Genomic DNA, 24,221 nt, shown 5'->3' on the forward strand with positions numbered 1-24,221 from the left:
AGTGAGCCTACTGACAGCCATAAATAGAGCATAAAATTAACACTAAAATATATTTACAGAATTATTTTTAAAATTGGGCTCCTTCAAGACCGCTATTATCACTATCTCAAAACTAGAAACCACGCACGGACTCATACAATTGCACGAGACAATTAAAACATCTTTTCTTTTGGCTCAGTTTATTTCAACTCATGGTAACAATGTTCATCCAGTGCATTTCAAGAGTGATAATGGGCAGGTACATGTTTTCAATTAGGAAAAATGGAGAAACAAATTGCAATGTATTTGTTGGGCAAGGGAGTCTTGAAACATGCGTCCCTAGAGGAAAAATAACAAAAGGTGATTTTAATGGTAAAAATATTGGAAAAATAATGGCCTGTACCATAAACTGAATTGAAGGAAATTATTCACTCTAATGTGGTGTTAGATCAGTCCATTAATTTATTGGCTCTACCAAAATATACTGAAAAATCCTATGAGCTATGCTAGATGTGGGAGATGACAAGATGAGTAAGACAAGGTCTATATCAAAAAAGCAGTCACGATCTGTGGGTTTTAGCCAAGTAAGTATATATAACAGTGATAAAAGCTGTCACAGATGTATGAACAAACTGTTGGCATACAGAGGATGGGAGACTCAGAGGGTGTACGGGAGCTGGGAAAGATTTCCCCAGAGGAGGTAACTTGCTCTGAGATTTGATGTATGAAGAGTATGTCCTAGGCAAATGGAGTAGCTCTCACAAAGTTTGAGCCAAAAGTAGCCTGGGATGTCTCCAGAGGAAAAAACATCCAGTATGGCAGGTAGAGAAGACATGAATGGGCTGGTCAGACTGCATTATGAAGAGAAGAATCTGGATTTTATTCTATAAATAGATTTATAGAATATAGGAAGGGGATTTTTAGCTTTATCTCTTAGGATGGTCCCTCTGTGGGCAGAACAGATAATGGACTACATTGAAGAACAGTTGGCATCATCAGAAAGATTAGAAAGTTAGAAAGATATCTAAGTAGGAGAGAAACAGTGGAATCTGGACTGAAGGACAAAAAAGCTGAGTTGAAGATAATGAAGAGATTGATGAGTGACTTGATGAATGGTTACATATGAGGGAGGTTAAAGAGATATTGGTACCTTTGGAAACTGAAAACACAGGCTCTAGGAGGGAAAATAATCAGTTACACTGGTGTATTAAGTTTGTAAGGCCTCCAGGAAACCAGGTAAGGAAGTTGAATCTTGCTGGTGACAGAGATTTAGAAGTCTTCAGTATACACAAAGATTTGAGGCCAAGGATTTGAGTGTCATCTCTCAAAACACGCCCAGCTGACATCTCTCAGGGATGCAGAGAGGCTGGGAATAGAACAGATTCAAAGGGGAAGCTGTTGACATTTAAGGAAAGAACAGGAGGACAGGAGGAGGATGAAGTGACATGAATAAAGAAAGTGATAGCAAGTGGCCCCTCAAACCTCTGGAAGAGTTTCAGAAAGCCAGCGGTGGGCAACAGTATCAAGAGCTACAGAGGGATCCAACATGATGAGGACTGAGATAGGCACTGGGTACCCACAGTTAGGAGCCCATCAAGTTTGTAGAATATTGTAACTAAACTCCAAGCTTATTACTAGCATTGACTTTATTTCTCATACAACTTTGAATTTCCAGATCCTCTCATAGCATTTTGCAAGGCCTTTCTGTTCATTAGTTGAGTGAATTAGGATAATTTTTCCCAAGTCTTTCTTAGAAGTTGTCCCTTCCTCACTTAGGGACACCCTTGGATAGTACTGAAGACTGACAAAAACATGCACGGTATTATGTGACCTAAGCATCTGGTCACAATCTTCGTTTCAAGAAGCAGGGGAAAGAGAAACTTGCAGACATCTCAATCCCAATTAAAATATTCAGATTGAGAACCAGGTTAGATGAAAGTCAGCCTCCATGTATATTTGTTACCAAGTCAATGTTTGAATTTACTGGATTACTCAGAGTTTTCTAAATCAGAAGGAATGTAGCTTCCACTTCCAGTTCCACCACTTGGTGTATAACCTTAGACAAATTACTTAGGCTCTTTGTATCTTAGTTGCTTAAGTGAGAATTAAGGAGAAAAATATATATTTGCAACATAGTGCCTGGTATATATCAAATGCTCAGAAAATGGCAGTGACTATTGTTATTATGAAATGATACCCATAACCTCCCTAAGTGTTGAAAGCTTCCATGAGCATAGAAGCTGCCATCAGCTTATGCAAAGCTGAAATAAAAGTCTATTAATTCACGTAAGTTTTTCATCATTTTTAGACTTCATTATAAATCTGAAAGCCATTAGAAAACATTATCAAGAATAATATTACGTACTAACTTCGATAGCAAAGTTGACAAAAGCTCTTCATTTACCTACTTAGCAAACGTAAAGCAAAACACTCACAGACTTTCAGTTAAATGTTCCCATTTCTACGGAAAATAACCAAAGATTTCAATGTAAAGAAAGTGAGTTAGCATTTTACTGTGTACCGGTCATGTGCTAAACACTTGGACATCTTAATCAATGCTCACAAAGTAACTGCAAGAAAAATGATCTCCGTTTTTATAGTTGAGGAAACTGATGCCAAGCAAGGTTCACTGGCCTACTCCGGATCCCCCAGCGAACAGCTGGTGAAACAAAGTTGGAATCCAATGTTTCTCTCCTCCAAATCTCATTGTATTTCCCCTACAAACCCTCTAGAGATTTCCTTCACCTTTTCGCTGTACATATCTGCCATTGTAACACTGATTCTGCCTTCCTCTCAGAATACTATGCTGTTCCCCTCTACATTGTTAAGAGTGAGTACCCTGAGATCATATATTTTTAATTCCCATGAATCCTGAATTCCTGGTGGGTCAATTATGATTTCAGAATCTTAGTGCTTGAAGGAATCCATTTTTACCTTTATTTAACAGACGATAACACGAGACTGACCTAAGAGAGATGAGGTGACTTGTTGTCACAGTTCATTAATGACAACACCAAGAAGAAGAAAAATACACTGTATCACCTAGCTTTCAGACCTCAGCTTTTCCAGTAGAAGGAAGCCACCAAGTGGTGCTTAATCTGTATGTATGTGTGATGTCACACACACACACGGAGTCAGTACACTCATTGGTATTTCTCATTAAGCTTCTATAGGTTCCTGAAAGCCAGGCTTCTTGTACGTATGCGTGTGCCTACGCACATGTGCATCCACATAGGGATGTACATGCATTTGAGTCCTTTGGAGGGGATGTCTCTCAAACTAAGTTCAGTCAGTCAGTCATTCAAGAAATATTTACTGCATGCACACTATGTCAGACACTCTCCTGAGGTACCGAGGGCATGCCAGAGAACAAATAAAATCCTTGCCCTCAGAGAGAGTTACAAGCACACTGTGTCAGCCCCAGGATCTACCCAACCAAACTTTGGCAAATTTACATTTCTCCAGAGAAATCATTTTGAAGAAAAGAAAGTTGCAAAGACTCTTGATCCCGCTGAAGAGTTTTCCAAGGCACCTTAATAAATCATTAATTATTTTAAGCCTGTAATATAAAGTACTCAACAATCTAATACAAGTTTACATGGACACAGAGCATATTTTCACAATTCACAAAGTATATTTCAATCTTTCCTGAGGGAATGGCATTTACTAAGGCACTTCAAAATATGTTTTACAAGGATAGAAGTTCACCAAAAATGGTTGTATCTATTTGTGTTACTCCAACCTTCATCTTGTCTATCTATTTCTCCTTTTTAAATCTATACCAACACGAATTTAGATTAACAGCTTCTCTGAAACAAAACCGTATCAGTTTCTTTAAAACTGTGCATTACTTAAACTAAAAGCAGAGATGCTCAGTTTAAATGTGCATTTATTGAATGCCTGCCGTGCATGACAAACACAATCTGATTTCGTCCTCACGGCAGTCAGTTCTATGTAGTTGTTATTATCTCTGTTTTACAGATAAGCGAACAGGCTCAGAGAGGTTAAATGGTGCATGTAACACACGTGACCCAGTGGGAAGCTGAGTATGCCAATTCACATAGAACACTTGAGTCCAAGTTTATTGAATTTCTTAACTCAATAAGCACACAAAAATGTAAAATTTATGAAATGGTAAGAACTCCCATAGATGATTTCCATCTCTTCTTAAAATCTGTGAAACTGTTAACTTCAGTGAGCTTTTTTAAAATTCACATAGATTTCAAACTGCTTTTCTAGTTGAAACGAAACAGTATAAAAATCCAATGGGCAACTCCTCAGCCTGACAGTCCTGTTATGATCCACAGATATGATATCAAGAATAACAATAATTATAACAGTAGGACTCTTTTCCCCTCAAAGGGAGAACATGTCTCCGGAAGCACTTTGACAAACAGAACACAAGGCTGCTGTTGTAGGAATGAAATTATGAGCAATGCCCATGACTGGCTGTCTCAGAAAACCACTGGCGAGTTCAGGTTGGAAGTCTTGCACATGCAAACAATAAGACTCATATGTCTACATAAACTCTTAATTCCATGCACTCTACTGGGGCCTTTATCGTATCTCAAGGTGAAGATGTCGTTTAACTAACATAGGATTCATTATAACTAGGAAGACTGTGAATCCAAATTGTGGACTTGGGTGCCTTAACATGCATAATGGAATTTTACACCATCTAATTTAAATTATATAATTGCCTAGAAATCTGCCTTTATTTTGTGCATTCCGGGTCCAGGCAATGTAATATGTACCTAAAATTACACATTTAATATACAGGAACTATCTTATCCAACTTTTAGAACAAAAGTGCACATAACACAAGAACAGCATTCTTTTTCCCTTAAAATTTAAAGTAAGTATTATTTTTGCTGAGATTTATTTTTCTACACTTTAAAGAGGAAAATTTGATTTTCAGTTTCTAGCTTGAAGCAGCATTTCATATCTAAAATGATATACTGCAGCCAATCTGTCCTGACAAGACCTCAAAAGAAGAATCTGGCAGCTACTGTAAGGTCAGTCGCACATCCCCTAGTTCTCAAGTGTTGCCACTAGAACTGTTAAAGAGCTTGACCAGCCTGTATTCATTCCAAGAAGTTAATCCAAATTAATCCAAGAACACCCACAACAAACAGCTCTCCTTAGAGGGCCTATTATGCTTGGGGCTTTGCATAACATTACTTTTAATTCCAAAAACGATTCTAATTTGCTGAATTTCAGTTTGTTGATGTTATCATTCCCATCCCACAGATGAGAACATTGAGGGCCAGGGAAATTAAAGGTATTGCCCAAAGGGCACAGTTATTAAATTAGAGGAGGAAGATATTTGCAAAGGTAACTTGGAAATTTGTAAACCCCAGGAGCTTTCTGGGCCAGTGGTCCTCAGCAGAATCCCAGTATACAATTACCTCCTCACAAATGCTACTCACTGGGCACCAACTTAGGCCCCGAAATAAATTCAGGAGGTAAATTTCCAGGTCTAGCATGGCCAAAATTCTTTCCTCAGTCCATGAACAAGTTGCCTAAAATGCTGTGCCAACTCTGACTGCCAAACCAAAGGAGATAAGCCCCAAGCTGGGCAATCTGTCCCTAACTGTAGAGCTGGTGAAGTGATGCACCAGCATGAAAAACGATGGCATCCTTAGATGCTCCATCATCTGCAGATTCGAAGAATGTGTCTAAGTGGAAGTGGGTAGAAGGACATATTTAACCCATAATTTTAGGCATTCATATTCATTTTTTCTCTCTCTCTCTTCCCACCCCTCTGCATCCCCATCCCATCTCTCCTCCTTCCCTCTCTCTCAGGAAAGTTTGCAGGTATGTGTCAGTGTGGAGAATACAGAGAGGAGGTAGTAATGTCAAGTGAGGAATGCACTTTGAGGTCTAACTGGAGTAGCAGTGAAGAAATTTTGATGTCAAAAGAAAAAGAAAGAAAAAAACCTCCACTGATGGGCAGAGCCAAACTGACTGCAAGGCTGGGTTTCCCACATGAAGCCCAGAGCTGAACAAGGCAGTAAAAACCATCAAAGTTTTTTTTTTTCTTTTTTCTCTTTTTTCAGTTGTGCAAAGTTGCAACTGAGCAGGAACTTCATAAAACTCGAGTCAATCAATCTCTTATCACAAGTGGTGACGTAACTGTAGTCATATAAAACAAAACAAGCAAGCCAACAAAAAAACTACAAGGAATTATAAGATATGCAGGAGGCTATAGGAAGCTCAGGGGACAAAAAATAACTCCGTATGATTATTTTCATAGGGTAGCACATTTATTGCCTGATCTGTGTCCCAAGGGGAAACATGTGCCCAGGAAAATAAATTAGAGAAGGGCTCAGCTGAAGGCTAGTTGAGTTAAGGAGTAATGGAAAGGATAAGGAGAGATGATGGGATTGAAAGAACAGACTCAGAGGCTTTTAGCAGGGTGTTCCCAGTTTCTATTATCACCTCTGTAATATAAATCTAACTCCACAGTTCTTTAATGACTCTCCAGGGACCACCACTCACCAGATTAAATGTGCCCAACACCCAGAAAGGACCCAGGAGACTGCTGCCTTTCATCTCCTTTGAGATATGCCATAGTCGTAGATCTCTCCCCCCGGCCCCCGCCCCGGCAAGAGTATCATTGCTAGGATTATCCAAACTCTGCTATTCAAAAAAAAAGAAAAAAAGACTAAGAAGACATACGGATGTTGGAGATGTGCTACCTTTGAGGTCCCGAGTGGCAGGAGTTTATTTCAAGCTCCCAGTACCTTCCTTGACCCTTCTAGATAAAAATGGCAGCTATGGGGACAGAAGTAGCCATGCCATGCATGACTGATTCCTGCCCAGTTTGGTCCCAAACTGACTTCCGTCTGCTGTTTGGATGTTTGTGTGAGCGACCTGTCTCATAGGGTTTGCCCATTAACCAAAGAGTTATAAGTTCTGTAGGCCTCAGTTTCCCTTTTTATTGGCATTAGATCTCGGAGCAGTCTTCTTTCTCTAAAGTTATATGAGTCTATGATTCTGATAGAAGGCCCCAGAGAGGAACACAGAAGCGTGAAAAGAAAGCATTCTTTTTCAAAAGAAAAGAAGAAAAGGCAGCTCTGTGACCCCAGCAGCTCTGGGGGAGGGAGGTGATGGAAACGGGTGATCCTACACGCCCTCAGGCTCTCTAAGCATTTTCAATCTCCTCCTATTTTTCTTTATTGGCCTCTTTCCCCCAAGACAAAGCTGGCACACGGGAAGCACTGTTGCTCAACCCACCTCTTCTTCAGCTGCTTTATCTAAGTTACAACAGGACGCGAGATTGCTGCCTTTTTCTCAAGAGCCCTGTCCTGGTGATGTTGGCAAGTTTTCTGGTAAAGCCCAAGCCAATTGCCCAAGGCATCTACAATCTGTGTATAGTCTCCCCGTTATCCAGAGAAGTGGTTAGTTAGCAGGGGTGGCGTTCAAGAGAAGTGAGTCCTCTTTCTCTCATTCTTAGCACTGGTGAGAATCTAGGTAATGTGAAGACCACACTGGAGCATGTGTATGCAAGACAGATGGGGGACAGTGCAGCCACCTCTCTCCACCACTTCCTCCCCCACATCCACTCTCCCTCCCTCCATCCACCCACTAGCAAGGAGCCATCCTTCATCTGCTTCCTTTATTATCATATTTTTGTGTTAATACATTCTGTTGATCTGCAATGTCAGGTTGGATAATGAAATTTAAATTGGGTCCCTTCGATTTCCAATGGCTAAATATTTGTGCATCTAACTCCTGGGCTGACATGCAACTTAAACGCATTCTAGAATGTCAATCACAGAGCACAGGCACCCCACACTGCAGCGGCTTTCTTGGGGAGATCTTTCTTTCCCTGGAGAACATTTGCAAAGGCATTTGCCCAGGATGCAGACAACCTGCATCATTATAACAAACCAGCTTATCCGTGAGCACAGCCTAATGGAGCAAATGCGTGGGCCACCTTCTCCCTGTTTCTGGCCCCCAGTAGCCAGGTCTTTAAAAATCACACTCGAGGGGGTGAGGAGACAAAGGGACCAGGAACGCTAAATTAATGGACAGTTTCTTCACCAATAAATAAGAAAATAAGGATCACTCACTGTATTTCAGACTGATCACAGCAACATCCAGATGGCAATCCAGGTGATTAAGAACAAGCAAAAACGCATGATCTTGACACCAAAAGGAAAAAAAAAAAAAGGAAAAAAAGAAGGTTGATGAAGAAAAATCCAACTGCAATTATCCGTCAATTCTAGTCAACATAGGCACAAATCCAACTGTGCTCTGCTGGTTTCTCTCCCCCAATCAATGCCTCATTCCGCCGCGGTTAACTTTTCTTCTCCGAAATTTCTTTGCAGATGTATTATTAATTTCCTCTCCTCTTGTGGGAAATTCAAAAAGAAAAGAAAACAGCAGCATATCAGGTCTTTACTTTCCTAAAAAAGCCCCAAACTTTTCATTGCAAAAATATCTCCTTGGCTCACTTTCTCCTTTAGAGAGAAAAATGAACATACTTTTTCTTTGTGGATCCTCGGTTCTCCATTTCCAATCATCCTTTGGGGGGAGGGGGGCAGCTGTCTGATTATTATTTATTTATGTCAGAACACACCAACCCCCGCGGGTCTGACACTGGTTTATTTCATTTTTCAACGCTCGCTGTGTGCACATATACACATTTGTGTTAAGATCCAGGTCTCAGAAGAAAAAGCTTCGTTCTTCCTTCTCTCTTGCACGATCAGTTTATCCACTGCGTTCGGTTCCAAGAGAGAGCTGCGTCCTGCATCCTTCATTTTTGCAAGGCACCCAACCGCCACTGCCACCAAAAAAAGTCTCCTTTTACATCGTCGATTCCTCTCCCTAGCCCCCCACCCCCCGTCACAGAATTTCGGGATCAACTCCCCCTACTCGCCACCCTTCCGGCCGGCCCCTTTTCCAAAGATCTGATTAGATTTCTCATCACAACCCAGTGCGCAATTGGATTTTTGATTTCAGCTACCCGGCCAGCCACGTTCCCCTCTCCCTCCAAACTCCCTGCTATATCCTGTCTCCTTCCCCACACCGCCTCTGCAATTTCATAATCTCACGTTAAATGGAGTGCGGGGGGCGGGGGCGGGGGTAGTGGAGGAAAATTTCAAGGCTCCGTCAGCTGTCAAGAAGAAACCCATTCCTCCCCCCGCTACTTTTTTCCTCTTTTTTTTCCTAAGGCTCAGGGTGGCTTTCGCTTCCTCTGTCCCCGCCCCCACCCCCGGCACCCAGTCCAGATCCTCCAGGTGTTGCAGGACTCGGCGATCAGGGCCGGGATCACGGGGGAGACGCGTGACGCGGTCCCTCGCTGGTGGCCCCTGCCAGCCCCCAGGTCCCCTTCTCCTCCATCAGCGGGCAGCGGATGCGGGGACGCCGCGGCGAAAGAAGTTCAAACTGGGCTTTTATTTTAAATGGGGAGGGCGAAGTGAGGGGACCGACCGGGTGGTAGGCAAATTAAAAAATAATAGCAATGAGGAAGAAAATAGAAAATGGAACAAGGAGATACCAAAAAAAAAAAAAAAAAAAAATCCCTATTCGCTGGCTCCTCTCATCCTCCTCAAATGAAACTGCAGCTTTGATCTCATTTCCAGCTGCGTCGGGTACATTTTGGAGCCACAAGTTGGTTCCTCTCCGCGTAGATCTTCCCGACGGCGGCTGGTCCTCTGCGAGGAGACGCGTTCCCGGGAGCGCAGCTGCTCCGCGCCGTCCTTAGCGCCATCGCCCTGGCTCAGGGGTCCCTGCGCGGCAGAAACCCCGGTCCCCTTCCATCGACTTAGGCTTTAACTCTCTTCCTCCCCCTCCCGCTCCTCTCTCCCCTCCTTTCCCCTCCAATAAATAAATGCGCTCCGTGTGCCGGCAGCAGACCTTGGCAGGCTAAGCTTTCTCTCGGCTAATGCCACGTCCCGACGTTTGGGGTGCTGGCTCCAAAAATCTCCTCTCGGACTGCAGTCCCCTTTCCTCCTCTGCCCCTCTTTCTTTCCCCTATTCCTTTCCCTTTCTCTGCTTGTGATCAGTGAAATACAATTACCCAATTACCTCCCATCATCTTAGCACTGATTGGTCAATTGCATTAACACTTGAAGTCAGGGAAGAGGGGAGCGGAGCCTCTGCGGTGTGGTGTGGCACCGCTGCCACCTGGAGGGTAGAACCAGAACAGCTGAGTTTCAAAGCAGCCCCCACGCTCAGAGATTAGTAATAGGCAAAGAAACTCAGGGGTTGTGTGGGAGAAGTTGTCAATTTTTTCTAAAAGCTTGCCTGTTTTCCTCCTGAAAGCCAGGAGTTGGAACTACAAAGGGGAACACGTGGAAATCAAATCACCACTAGGATTCAAAATATCACCGAATACAGAAAGCTGCTGCTTTCAGATTGCTGGGCAAGAGCCTCTCCCCTCCCTAGTCAAGCACGCTGGTCACAAAGTAAGGATTAACACGGTGCTGTTACCTAGGATAGGCTGATAGAAAAAATCTAAGAGGAGCTGAAAAGCTGCTAAGGAGGGAGCCTGCGGTCCAGCAGGACCATCTCACTGGGAGGAAGCACTGAAAAGGAGAGATAGGAGCCTTCAGCCTATGCAGTGTAGCAGTAAATTGGCCTGTTCGGTTTGTACAAGACATCAGGACGGTTTGACAACTCAATTCCAACATTCCTCGCTCCTGGTTGTGGGCTTTTCCATCAACTCATGTTCCGGGGGGGCGGGTTACACATTTCAGCTTCACTGGGTTTTCTTAGAAAGATGGAGGGGCCCATAAAATAATATTAGTAATATATTTATGTGAGTTTCTTTCTCCACTGTATAATTGTCATAAGGCCCTTTCTGTAAGCGATGGTTACTCATTTTATGTCATTCAGGTATGTGACCTGGAGATAGGAAATGGATAAAATGAGGAGTGATAATTCAAACAATAAAAGATTATATATGTTGGGGGAGAAAGGCAAATATATAATTCTCTGTTTTAAGCTGCATAATTAATCTGTGTGCTGACTTTCCTTACTTTTGGGATATCAGAATATGGACTTGGTTTAAAAACAATTTTACATAGGCTGTAGGCTACTCTATTCAAGCACAAGATATACTTGAGATTTGAGTTTTTATGTTACAAATCATAATAAAAAGCAGTATTTGACAAAAAAGGAGAAAGTTTTGACTAAGGGAACATAGAGGCATATTCAAGTTCACGCCAAACGTTCACTTCTTTTCCTTCCTGTTCTTTTTATAGTACATGGACATTTCCTAATCTAGAGTTAAAATTTTTTTAAAAAATTACATCTTTACATTTCTTTGGGTACTAAGCACATCCTTTAATATGTATTTCAGATGTCAGCACCTGCAAGAGGAAAGGTCCTTCCTTACACATGGATTGTGATTTATTATAATTTCTCCATTTGGGGGAGAGCTTTGATGTAGTTATGAATTGCATCAAAATGTGAACTTGTTGAGGGGTAATGCTATTGCTGCTATTTATAAATAAATGCTGTACTGATTGCTTCAGAACACTGGTAGGCAGTTGACTATAACTTTAATTGGTCTTTTGACGCTCTTAGCCTTATATGCCAATTACAGTTTATCAACTAATAAACCATTAAAAAGTGCACTCACTAGCTGCTCTAGATAGCTTCAAAGGAGTCCACCCTCTGGTTCTGAAGCAAGCTAGAAGCCATTTGAAATGAAAATTTTCTTTTTAGGGACTTTGACAGCCAGGGAAAGGCCAATGATTTGTTTTTCAAAGCTGATTATTAGCTACCTACCAGACATCTTTAAAGCCTTTCAGAATGAATTAATCTATCAAACAAAGCAGCAGGGGAGGATCAGCGCTGTTTAGCCAAAAGAAAAAAGGAAAGGCTTCCATTCTTGCTTACATTCCCATTCAGCAGCCACAATTTCTTTTCCCACATCAGCTACCCTTTCACACTGTACAACCTTGAATTAGTCATTTGGCTTTCTTTCCTGATTCAGACTCAGTGATTATTGGGCATCCATATGGCGTGGTCTTTTGCTGACTTCTCATATACACCACCTTATTTAAAACCTAAAAAACCCCCCTCAGAGATTTTAAAGATGGGGAGAGTGAAGCTAACATCACATATTTGGTAAATGACACAGACAAGTTTTGAATCCAGATCTACTCAATTCCAATTCTTCCAGGTTTGCTACAGGTCTCAGTTTGGAGAACGTGGAAAACCCATTTAAGACAGTTATGAGCATGCAGGCTGTCATTATCAGCCCTGAATCCCAGAGGTGAATTCCTAACCCAACGGAGGAATGGCATTGTTGCATTTGTCACTGAATGACCTTACTCAAAGAGAATTGTAATAAGTAAACAAGCTAACTCTCATACAAATAAACATGCAAACTAAATTGTTAAATAAAGACATAAATATAGATATTCATTCTGTAGAAGTTGCCAGGTACTGTCAACAATGGCAGGACATGTGTTCAAGTAAAGTTCTTTATGAAAACTCTTTTAGAGGAAATAATTGTCCGGTGAGTAACGGATTGGTCACATTGTCACACTTCCAGGTAGCCCATCTGGTTACCAAAAGGATGGACAGGACAAATGCTATTAAAATGAGATGACTTGGGACCAGAGGGGCACAGTGCTGACATGGCAGGTCTGTCTGGACACACAGGATGCTGTGTGTTTTCCTTTCCTGATTTGTAGACATTTGGGTGATGAAACAAAACTGTCATACTATTTCACTGTGTGCTGGTGACGCTACCTGGTGTAATCTTTAGCAAACAGCAGAGGACAGCATCTTGTTATCAAAAATACAAAATAGCAAATAGAATGAATTCAGTCACTTTGCTTAAAAATAGAGGAGATATGGGTGTGTCTATTGTGCTTATTAGTTTGATTTAACAGACTGTCAGATACTCTATTCAAGCACAATACATACTTAAGACTGGAGTCTTTTTTTTTTTAAAGATTTTATTTTTTCCTTTTTCTCCCCAAAGCCCCCCGGTACATAGTTGTATATTCTTCGTTGTGGGTCCTTCTAGTTGTGGCATGTGGGACGCTGCCTCAGCGTGGTTTGATGAGCAGTGCCATGTCCGTGCCCAGGATTTGAACCAACGAAACACTGGGCCGCCTGCAGCGGAGCGGGCGAACTTAGTCACTCGGCCACGGGGCCAGCCCCAGGACTGCAGTCTTTATGTTACAAACCCTTTTCACTTCCAATACTATTAAATAAGGACTAGAATATCCTGTGGGATAATCGTATCAAGCTTGCCTTTGTAGTTACACATGACATGTGAATTAACTTCCTGAGACCACTGTCTTTTGAAAACTATTTTAGTAACAAAATGCTGTATTTAGTGAGAACTTACTATGTGTTATGCTAGACAATATTCCAAGAATGTCGTATCTGAGAACCAGAAGCTATCCTAATAGTTATCTATCCTTTATTCCGTGAAATATAGATGAAGATACTAAAGTCCAAGTAGATTTGCCAATTTCTGTTTTTTTTAAAAGGATCTTCTCTGTAATGGCCACCCTCCTCCTGGCTTCCACTCCATATAGTCTAACTTTTCTGCACTCTCAGACTTTAAATTTTTTTAATAATAACTAGCACTTAACGATAGCTTATGAATTCCAAGCATAATTTTGAGCATGTTACACATGTCAACTCGTATGATCCTCTCAACAATTTTATGAAGTAGACATAATTACCATCCCATTTCATAGATAATAAAAACGGAGTTGAGATTACATAAGGGCACCCAGCTAGGAAATGACAGAGGCAAGATTTTTAATTCAGGTTATTTTGCTTCAGAGATCATAGTTGGAACAAATACTGATGCCAGCTCAACACAAGGTTGACATAAGGAAAGCCATATTGTAGAAAAGAAACCATACTGTAACTTTGAATAACCTCTGACTCACTAACTCAGCTGGATCTGCATCCTCCAGGAGATCTAACTGCTCTGTAGGTTTTATGACCCCCCTGCTTGTGCAGGTACCTCCCGGCTGTGATAAGACGATAACTTTGTTCTCTTGAGCTCCTTAGAAAGGTGATGACCCCTGGACAGATGGTCAGTCTGGTGTGGCCACTCCCAGTCTGTAACACCAGAGGGTCAACATTCCTAATCCCCTCCTCTGTAACCCACTGGCCTGTAACTTCTTCAAGATTCTGTGGCCCCCTTAAGGTGGTTCTTTTGGACATTAGTCGGCCATCTTCCCTCTTGCTAACAAGCTGTAATAAAATGCCCTTTCTCTGCCACCATCTTGCCTCTTGACAACTGGCTTTTGTCTTGCAGTGAGCAGATCGTGCCCTGTGTGCTATAACAATACTTCCTAGTGTTACTTGTTACACTGGATAGAAATTATTTTCTCATGTCTGTATTTTCCCCTAAACCGTGACTAATTTCATGAGAGCATTTTTTGGGGGTATTTCTAATACAGTGCACATAGTTTAAGGAATAAATGTGCAAGATTATGAAATTAGGAAATGGAAGAACCTACATCTTTTGTCTCTTACTGAATATTCTTTTCACTGTGGTAAACAAAATTTTGGAAAGATGAGATACTGCAATTACTAAAAACAAAAACTAATAAAAGATACCACCAAATAATATAATTTACTCAGAGAATTATAACTTCTGTATCAGTTAGCTACTGCTACATAATAAACCATCTCAAAATTTGGTGGCTAAAAACAGCAATCATTTATTCTTTCTCAGGAAGCTATAGGTCAGCCAGAGATTAGTTAAGCAGCTCTTCTGATCTTGGCTGAGTTCACTACTGGCTGGTCTAGAATGGTCTCAGCTAGGGAGTATAGGGCAACTCACCTCTACTCCACATGTCTCTCTCCCTTTATCAGCTTGGCCTAAGCAAATTGCTTGCAATAGCAGAAGTCCAAGAGAGCAGCAGAAAGTCATGATTACTTTTTCAGGCTTCTATGCGAATCAAGTCTGCTAACTTCTCATTTGCTAAAGCAAATCACTTGTTTGAAACCATTGTCAAGCAATGGGACAGGTCATCCTGCCCACAATGGGAAGCCACTGTAGAGCTACATGACAAAAGAGAGAAAAGAATCAGGATGATCATTGCAATCAACCACAGATCTTCTCCTTAAAAATAACAGATGTCCTTAATGATTACTGGAGTTTACTGGAAAGAAAATTCTCCAAATAAAGGGTCATTTAATCCGTCACTTGCTTATTTCAACAGATGGATACTAAACTCCCATTATGTATCAGGTATTGTGGAAGTTATCGCTAACTCCTCTGCTGGCCCCACTTTCCTGATCACATCTGTTAATGTTAGTTCATGAACAGTTTACACATCTGCCCAATTCTTTTTACTATATCACTTTACAGAGATCACTCTCAAGTTCCTCTGTTGAGTCTTTCCTCTTATACATTAGATCCCCTCTCTAGTACCAGTTAGCTTCTGAAAAAGAAAAGCTGATGAAAAAGTTTAAATGAAGAAACAATAAAGGAAAAATATGTTCCATATGTACAATAATAAAAAACCACAATGCTGGGAAAACTATTTGCAATGCGTAGATCAAAGGATTCATAGTCTAAATACATAAATAGTTCTTAGAAATAGATTGCAGAAATAAAGGAGAAAAACACAAATAACCTTACAGATGAGTAGGGAAAAAATACATTATAGTCTATTTGCAAAAGAACTGGTTATTTTAACACTTATTGGTACCTACATTACTTAGCACAGTGCCTGTCCCTTTGGCATCTTAATACATTTTGAGTGAATGAATGAATGAACTATCTTCTTGGTTGAGGGAGGAAAGCGGGTAGATAGTAGGTACGCTGATTACAAGCAATGGGGATAGAATATGGTCAGAATTTTACCAGAAATAAGTCTAAATAGCTGAGGGAGCAGAAGAGGCAGTAGCTACCTCTATGGGGAGGCAGTTCCAGAGGATTTTACAAATAGGAAACCTAAATATGTTAAAAGCTTCATGAATGTTAGTGTACAGTTGGTGGACGCAGGATTGCACACTTTGTAGGCAGAGGACCGAGAACAAGGCGCTACCCCCAACATCCTCCTTTGTCCTTAGCCGAAGATGGGGTTTACGGTAATGGCTTCCACCATTTTAGTGAGTTATTCAGTTTCCCTGGGTTTCTCCCATGTATACATGTTATTAAATTTGTTTGATTTTCTCCTGTTATTCTGTCTCCTGTCAGTTTAATTCTTAGACTAGCCAGAAGAACCTAGAAGGTAGAGGAATAGTTCTCCTCCTCTATATTGGTCCAAAGATTAGCAGAGCTGATGCTTAGATAAATTACATACTAGTCATGGAAGATATGATCAGACTATTAGATGCCATGCAGAGATCAAGAGTGTCCAGATTTTGAAAGTAGTCTTCAAATGTCCTTCTAGTCTTTCTAGGAGGGTATGAATTGCAAACGATGTCTTGGAAGGAAGAGTATCAGTGAAGGGGAGTATCTCGAGGCAAGAGTCTTCCTTTCTCAGACCACACTAGGTGACATGACAAATTCTAGGAGTCACTTAAAATAATGACAAGAAAGCTGAAGGAAACAATTATAACAATTTGACAACCAATTCCGAACCAAATTAGATCCAATTACATTTTAGAAATCCTTCTTAAATGGTGACCCAAGCACTTGTAGAACATGATCTCCTCCATCAAATGTTTCTAAGAGAGGTGGTATTGGTGCATAGAAACTACAAGGTGGTATTTTGGTACAGTCTAAATTAGGATTCTTTGCACTGAGAAGAAAATTACCCGTAAAGGTATCTTTAAAACTCCACCAGGAATTAGTAGATGGTGTGAATCCAGTTGCGTAATTTGGGAAGACAGCTGCATTTTATCTAGCTAAATCAGCACTTGATACTAAACAACTCCTAAAGAATGTCTCTTTATTCCATCATTAGCCATGCAGTGCAGATTCAAGAAATGACAGCCCTGTTGTCCCCACCATATTACGATTGTGTTTTCAGGAAATGAAGTGCATGGATTTCAAAATTCAGTTCTCTTCGCATTGACGATGCATTAGCACATCTGTGATTCGAGGCCTCCAGCTGATTTAGTGGTTCATGATTCAAATAATGTTAAACAATCTGCATTTTTAAATGTCCAGGTTTCTCACATGCACAGCATTTTTGAGGGAAGCGAATGGCTGTCTAGGAGATGGTGCAGAGTTTTTTAAACCTAGCCTATTGTATTTACACAGAAAACGGAAACACCTTTATCTCGTATATCAAATAATTCTCCAAACACTGAAAATGAGCACATATAAAGGAATATTATTCAGAGTTGACTTTCAAAATGGGAAGCACTGGGAAACCTTTGATTCACTACACAGATACTTTTAACCCATCAACAACTGTATGACTTTTATAAGGCAAATGAAATATAAAATAAATATATCGGAGGCAAATGAAGACTGAGAGGTGTTTCGTGGAGTTGTAGTCTTATTGAACGGAATGGTCACTGGGTGATTGTTAAGCGATTGACTGTTTGACACTTTACTACAATCTCCAGCTAACAATCTTCCTGAAAAGGATTTCTATTAAAATTTTAAGAATTTTTATGAAAGTTCATATTTTCACCAGGATAACAATTATGTCCCCTTGCAGAGGACCCGAATGTCTATTTTTCCAAAGAAGACATACAAATGGCCAACAGGCACATGAAAAGATGCTCAATATCACTAAACATCAGAGAAATGCAAATCAAAGCCACAAGGAGTTATCACCTCACATCTGTTAGAATGGCTGTTATCAAAAAGACAAGGGATAACAAGTGTTGGCCAGAGTGTGGAGACAAGTGAACCCTGAAGCTCTATTACTGAGAATGTAAATTGGTACAGCCACTACAGAAAACAGTATGGAGTTTCCTCAAAAAATTAAAAATAAAACTACCATATGATGTGGGAATTCCATTTTGGGGTATATATTCCAAGGAAATGAAATCAAGATCTTGAAGAAATATCTGCACCCCCATGTTAATTGCAGTATTATTTACAATTGCCAAGATGTGGGAACAATCTAAATGTCCATTGGCAGAGGAATTGATAAAGAAAAATGTATATATATATACACACACACACATATATATGAAGATTATTCAGCCAAGAGAAAGAAGACAAATTGTGACAACATGGATGGACCTTGAAGGAATTATGCTAAATAAAATAATGCAGACAGAGAAAGACAAATACTATATGGTCTCACTTACATGTGGGATCAGAGAGCAAAAACTCAAAATCAGAGAGTAAAATGATGGTTGTCAGGGGCTAAGGGGTAGGAGAAATGGGGAGATGTTAGTCAAAGGATACAAATTTCCAGTTATAAGATGAATAAGTTCCAGGGATGTAATATGCAGCATGGTGACTATAGTTAACAATACTAATTCTATGCCGGAAAGTTGCTAAGAGAGTAGATCTTAAATATTCACACCACATACACACACACAAAGGTAATTACACCAGGCGTTATTGAGGTAGTCATCTCACGATGTATACGTGTATCAAATCATCACATTGAACATCTTAAACTTACACAATGTTATAGGTCAGTTACATCTCAATAAAGCTGGAAAAAAGGAATTGAAGGATAGAGAAAAAATTATGCCACATTGAAATTTAATTTCTTTTTTTTTGAGAAAGATTAGCTCTGAGCTAACATCTGCTGCCAATCCTCCTCTTTTTGCTGAGGAAGACTGGCCCTGAGCTAACATCCCAGCCGTTCTTCCTCTCCTTTATATGTGGGATGCCTACCACACATGGCTTGTCAAGTGATGCCATGTCCGTACCCGGGGTTCTGAACCGCTGAACCCTGGGCCGCCATAGCTGAACGTGCGCACTTAACCGCTGTGCTACCGGGCCAGCCCCTTGAAATTTAATTTCTTAACGTTAATTCTTATTAGTGATTCCTCAATTTTTTTGTTATTGTTCTTATTGATTTTAGCGGCTACATTAAACACCCACTGAACTTTCTTACTTTTTCTAGTCTCAATTCTGCTTCTTTTACCTCTAGAGTTAGAAGGGGGCAAAATTATCATATTGGAACAAAGCTTATCTTTGAAGAGGCCAACTTCCACATTTCGATGTCTTTTCCTTTTTTATTCCTCTTTACATAAGCCTAAGGCTTCTATCTTAGGCATTCCTCTTCTTCAAGAAGAAAAATACTAAATAAACAAATTTGCATATAGATGCTAATTAACAGCTTAGTTCAATCTAATTCAATTCATTCATTCATGTAGCAAATTTTTATTGAGCACCAATTTCAATGGGTTCTATCTACTACATCTGTGCAAAATATTGGCACCTTTCCTTATTTCTCAGAGATGCTTACATTTTTAGGAAGGATTAGTGTACACTCAGAAAGGGGAAATGCTTGATCCAAGGAAGGAGCACGGAGTGCTGCCAAGAGCAGCAAGGTTGGAATTGCATAGATCTGAGTTTGAATTTGACAAACATTCACTGTTTGTACTTTAGGAGAACTGCAAATACTTTAGGGCTGGAGCTTAAGGAGAATGTGTAGCACTGAAGGAGATGAAATGCCAAGAAACGAACCTGCATACAGCAGCCAGATCAAGGATCCTCTTTTTTTTTAAAGGAGTTTGTGCAAAAGTCAAAGGGGCAGCATCGAGGGGTATTAAGTTAAGGTAACATGGTAAGTTTGGGATTTTCAAGACGTTACAAGGGGCATTATGCAGATAAAATGGAGAAGAGGAGCAACTGGACCCAGGATAACAATTAGGAAATTGCGGGAGGTTAGAAGGAGCCAAACAAAGGCAGGAGCTTTGGGCCTGAAGAGAGGGAGGTGGGTATAAGAAATGCCAAGTGTTAGAATTTACAAAATTCTATTAATTTGCGTGTTTATTCTTTGTGCATCTATGCATGTGTGTGAGTGTATACACGTGTGAAGTTCTATTTGGAGGCTATACATAACTTCCATTAAATATAATGAAGCGCTTCCTAAAAATAAAGCTCTTCTGAACAAGAAATGGGCTGCATTGCAAGACTGTCATTGGAGTTGCTCAAGTGTAGGCTGGGTCTTTAAGGCAGTCTTAGATTAGATAAGCAGTTGCCAAACATTGTCCCTGATTAAATTTCCATTGGTCTACCATAGCAAAATGAGACAAGTAAGGGCAATGTAGTGAGTTTGTCCTGTTAATTAGTTGAATTAAAAGCAAAAATCTTCAATTTGTGATTGTCTCTTCTATAGTTTTACAACTATAATCTCCTTTCTAATTTTTATTTAGTAACATTTTGAAATGTAAAAATCTGGCAAAATAAAAATTTGAAAACACTCTATTGAGCCATTGTCTTTTTATTCATTTTAATGACGTGAGCGCTGTCAAAGTCTGGGACCCGCTAGACTGATGGCCTTTGAGGACCCTCTGGACTCTTAAATTTTATGCTTTTATCAGAATATGTCTGCTTGGAGAAGTGCTTTCATGTAGATCAACAAAAAGGTGTGATTGACATTATTCGACCTTTCATAAAACAAATCAGTTGTCTCAGACTATAACTGCAGAAAATGCTCCCAAAATTTCCAAGTACAGGCTTTTTAGAAAGCTAAATTCTAAAGTGAAATTGATGACATCTTACAAACATTTGCTCAATGTTCCTTTCACAGCAAAATACAACATTGGAAAAATGTTAAGAACCAAATTGCCGGTATCACTCACCAAAGCTGACAATTTTGGAGCCCCCACCTACAGACCTACAGCCTTGTGTCAAGGGATTTTCCATTTGGAACTTCAGGGTCCTGAGGGGTCTTGGCAGTCCACACTCTTTTTCCTTAAGGTACTGCTGACAAGCACTGCCATTAAACTAAGCTTCGAGTCAGAGAAGGGTGCCTGCGCAGTCAAATGCCACAGGATTTCAAATGGAAATGACATGAATTAATTTCCTGAGAAGAACAAAAAGAAAAGGAAAATCGAGAAGAAAGGCAGATTCCTGTAACACAATATGCAGATTAACGGCACCCGCTGATTGATTAAGCGTCAAAAACGCACCTTTCAGATATAAATGAACCTACTGAAAGAGTTTGGGGGCTCTCTAGCTCTCTCTAATTCATACAAAATATTAACTGATAAGGTCAAGGTAAAATTCATTTTTCTTAGTATCTTTAACTTCTTGGCCACCCCAAACCATAAACTTTTGGACAGTAGTGCCTGGATGAAAGAGGATAAGAACCACCCAAAGGCGTCTCATTGTCCTAGGAACGAAATTAAAATCCCTTATACTGACTTATAAAATTCTGCTTTTCCTGCCTTCCACCTTCTCTCAGCCTTTCCTCAACCTCATCGCTTGCTCCTGCCCCTTAGCTTCTCCAGTCATCGGGCCTTCTTTCTATGCTGACAGGAGAGCCTCGGCACTAACTGTTCCCTCTGCCTAGAAATTTTCCTCTCTGTTCTTTGCAGGCACTGATCTTTTTGATCTTCTAAGAGAGGCCATCTCTTCCAAGCAGCTGAAGTAGCCACCCAATGTTTATCATGTCACCATATTTTAATTTTGTGCAGAGCATTGATGTGTCTTTTTAATTTGTAGAGTTGTTTACCTCTACTGGAACGTGTTGTCCATGGGAGCAAGGACATTGCCTTTCTTGTTGAGGGCAGTATCCTCTGCTCACAGGATGCACAGAGAAGATGCTGAATTCAAATTTTTGAATGAAGAGTTGAAATGGTAAAAGTTAGATCTGGAATCCAACTGGACAGCGTTGACAAGGGGTAAATATAGGGATTTGAGAAGGAGGCATGCTGTTCCTTTCCCAATTATTCTGTGGTCACCCTTGGGTGGGGCTTAATTGAATGAGGACTTTGCATCCAGTCTTATTTATATTCTGTTGAATACAGAAAAAGGGAACAATTTATGTTGCTAACTTCTAGAAGTGCATATATAATATCGGGTAAAAGCTTGGGCACTTAAGTCCAACACCTGAGATTTGAATATTGGCTCTACCCCTTCCTAGCTGTGTGACCTTGGGTAAGTCACTTAACCTCACTAAGCCTGAAAAACCTCATCTATAACTGATCACATCTGTCAGACAGGGTTATGAAGATTAAAATGAAATAATGCATGCAGAATAGTAAGCACAGTTGCTGGCACGTAATAAGCACTCAATAAGTATTAGTGGTATTTGCTATTATTAATAAATTATAAGATCAAGCTTTCAGTTATGGTGGATCCTCTCTTCTCTTCCATATGTTACTTGGCCAGCCCTGTCAATTTGGGGCTGTCTCTTAATAATGCAGCAAATATGATAAAGCAAACAGAACCTCCCTCTTTGGACAACCCTTCCTTGATATCTCTTCCTATCTCATTCAGCCAGAATGCCCGGCTAGAGGTTAAAGTTACTTTCATCTACACAAATCTACAGCAAAATGAATGTTAAAACTGTTTTGGGGAGCATATTAAAGAAAATGTCATTTTGTCCTTATCTTTCCTATAAAGATTTAGTTACTGTATCTTTAAAAAGGTCAAACTTTTCTTCTGCCTGTTTCTAAAGAAATCTCAAAATGTGGTGTGACCTTGAGCTAATTGCGTTGCCTTTCTGTGTCTCAGTTTGTCTGTTTTAAGTGAGTAGAATGATTCCTAACACATTGGCTGCTCACTTCCTGTAGTGAGGTGAAAATTAGTTTCTCATGTTCAAAACCAGAGTCACCTTCAATACTCCCCCTTCACCCACCCACACATCCATTCATTTGTCAGGCTCTCTTGTTCCTCTGTGGGTAACATTTTTTGCCTGTTTCCCTTCTTGTACACTCCACGTGCTTTCACTTGTACACTCCACACACTCTCAGTTCAGACTCTGAACACTCCGCCCCAGTTCCAGAGCATCTTTTCATCCCTGGTTTCCTCCTCCTCCAATAGAGCTCACTCACAGCTGATACATAGCTGAAAGGACCCACTATCATTCAAACCATTAGGGAACATTTATTCGGTGCTTACCATGTCTCAGGCACTGTGCTAAGCACTTTACAGGCATTGTCATTTAACTACAGCTCTAATGATTGGCATGCCCACCTTCAGAGAATCTCGTTAGCTACTTGATTATATCCATAGTACTCACTCTCTGTAATAGCGCCCTAACCTTGCTCTGCCATGTACTCTATAATGATATCAGGCAAGATACGTAATGTCAAAAAATCTCAATTTCCTCATATGTAAAATAAAGAAAATAATAGTGCAAGCTCATAAGATTACTGCAGGGTTTCTTATCTGTGGCACAGTTGGTTGGCATTTAGGGTCAGGTAATTGTTTTGGGGGAATGCTCTGTGCACCAACATTTAGCAGCATCCCTGGCCTCTACCACTAGATGGCAGGAGCACTCTCCCTTCCCCTCCCCCACACCCTTCCTGCTTCCATTTTGAAGATCAAAGTGTCTCCAGACATTACCCAACCATACCTTCATCACAAGTATACCACATGGGGATTGGGAAGAATAAATTAGATACTTTAGATGCTGGATGTAAATTGTTCCCTTCAGTGTCTTAGTTCTTGGGACCAACTTGTATTTTTCCCATTTCCCAGAATAACCAGATGGTTTGTGGCTCCCAAGATGAGTCCTAGGTTTCCCTGCCTCCTTGCTTTGTGGTTCTTTCCATTGCAACACTCTCCTCCCTACTTCTGCCTTGGAAATTCTTACCCAAGCTCCAGAATACTTCTCCTTCCTGAAGTTTTCCCTAATTCTTCCCAACTGTATGCTATTTCTCCTCTAAGTACTTTTACCATCCTTTTTGTACCTCAGTCATGACTTTTGCATTCTACTACATTGTATAGTTATTGGAGTAATTATAGCATCTCATGCTGGGACTGCAAATTCCATGAAAGTGAGATTCTTTGTTTTCTGTCTTTTTTAGCCACTGTAGAAGTGAACACGTTGTCTGGCATATATTAGTTGCTCATTAAATGTTTGTTACATTGAATTTGTGGCACAGATGAAATAAACGACTTATTATAAGGCAATGCCTATAAATGTTAAAGTAAACTAAAAAATGTTAAAGGATAAAAAAATTAAAATTTTATCCAGATGCTTATTGAAAGACTCAGATAATTGAGTCAATAGAGGTTTATTCTTTAAATTATTCATGCAACTGCCTTAGTTTTCTGCTTCTCTTTGCACGTGTAGGAACAGCTGAGAAAGAATTATAGTTGTCATTTGAAAACTATTAAGTCATTTGCCTACTGATGGAATCCGTATTCTTCTGCTAGAAACAGAATTTATCAAATAAAGAGGTACAAACAAACCTACATTACTGCTTTATTAATCAAGAGGGAGGGACAAGGAGGCAATCGC

General features: G+C 40.3%; 1 protein-coding gene across 17 annotated transcripts in view; it reads right to left on the reverse strand.

The window, feature by feature from the left end:
• The window catches only part of LRRC4C (leucine rich repeat containing 4C), a 1,166,764-nt gene that overhangs the window by 152,759 nt on the left and 989,784 nt on the right, over nucleotides 1–24,221 (reverse strand). The window contains exon 1 of one of the 17 annotated variants that reach the window (XM_008519128.2): nucleotides 8,058–10,075. The exons of 10 other annotated variants lie outside the window; for them this stretch is intronic. The gene's annotated coding sequence lies outside the window, so the exon portion shown is untranslated. Of the gene's footprint in view, nucleotides 1–8,057; nucleotides 10,076–24,221 lie in introns of those variants that run through there. 6 more of the 17 variants (XM_070563811.1, XM_070563808.1, XM_070563812.1 and 3 more) reach the window with 6 other exon arrangements.

The sequence above is a fragment of the Equus przewalskii genome, chromosome 11 (genome assembly GCF_037783145.1).
Source record: "Equus przewalskii isolate Varuska chromosome 11, EquPr2, whole genome shotgun sequence".
Taxonomy (NCBI): Eukaryota; Metazoa; Chordata; class Mammalia; order Perissodactyla; family Equidae; genus Equus; species Equus przewalskii.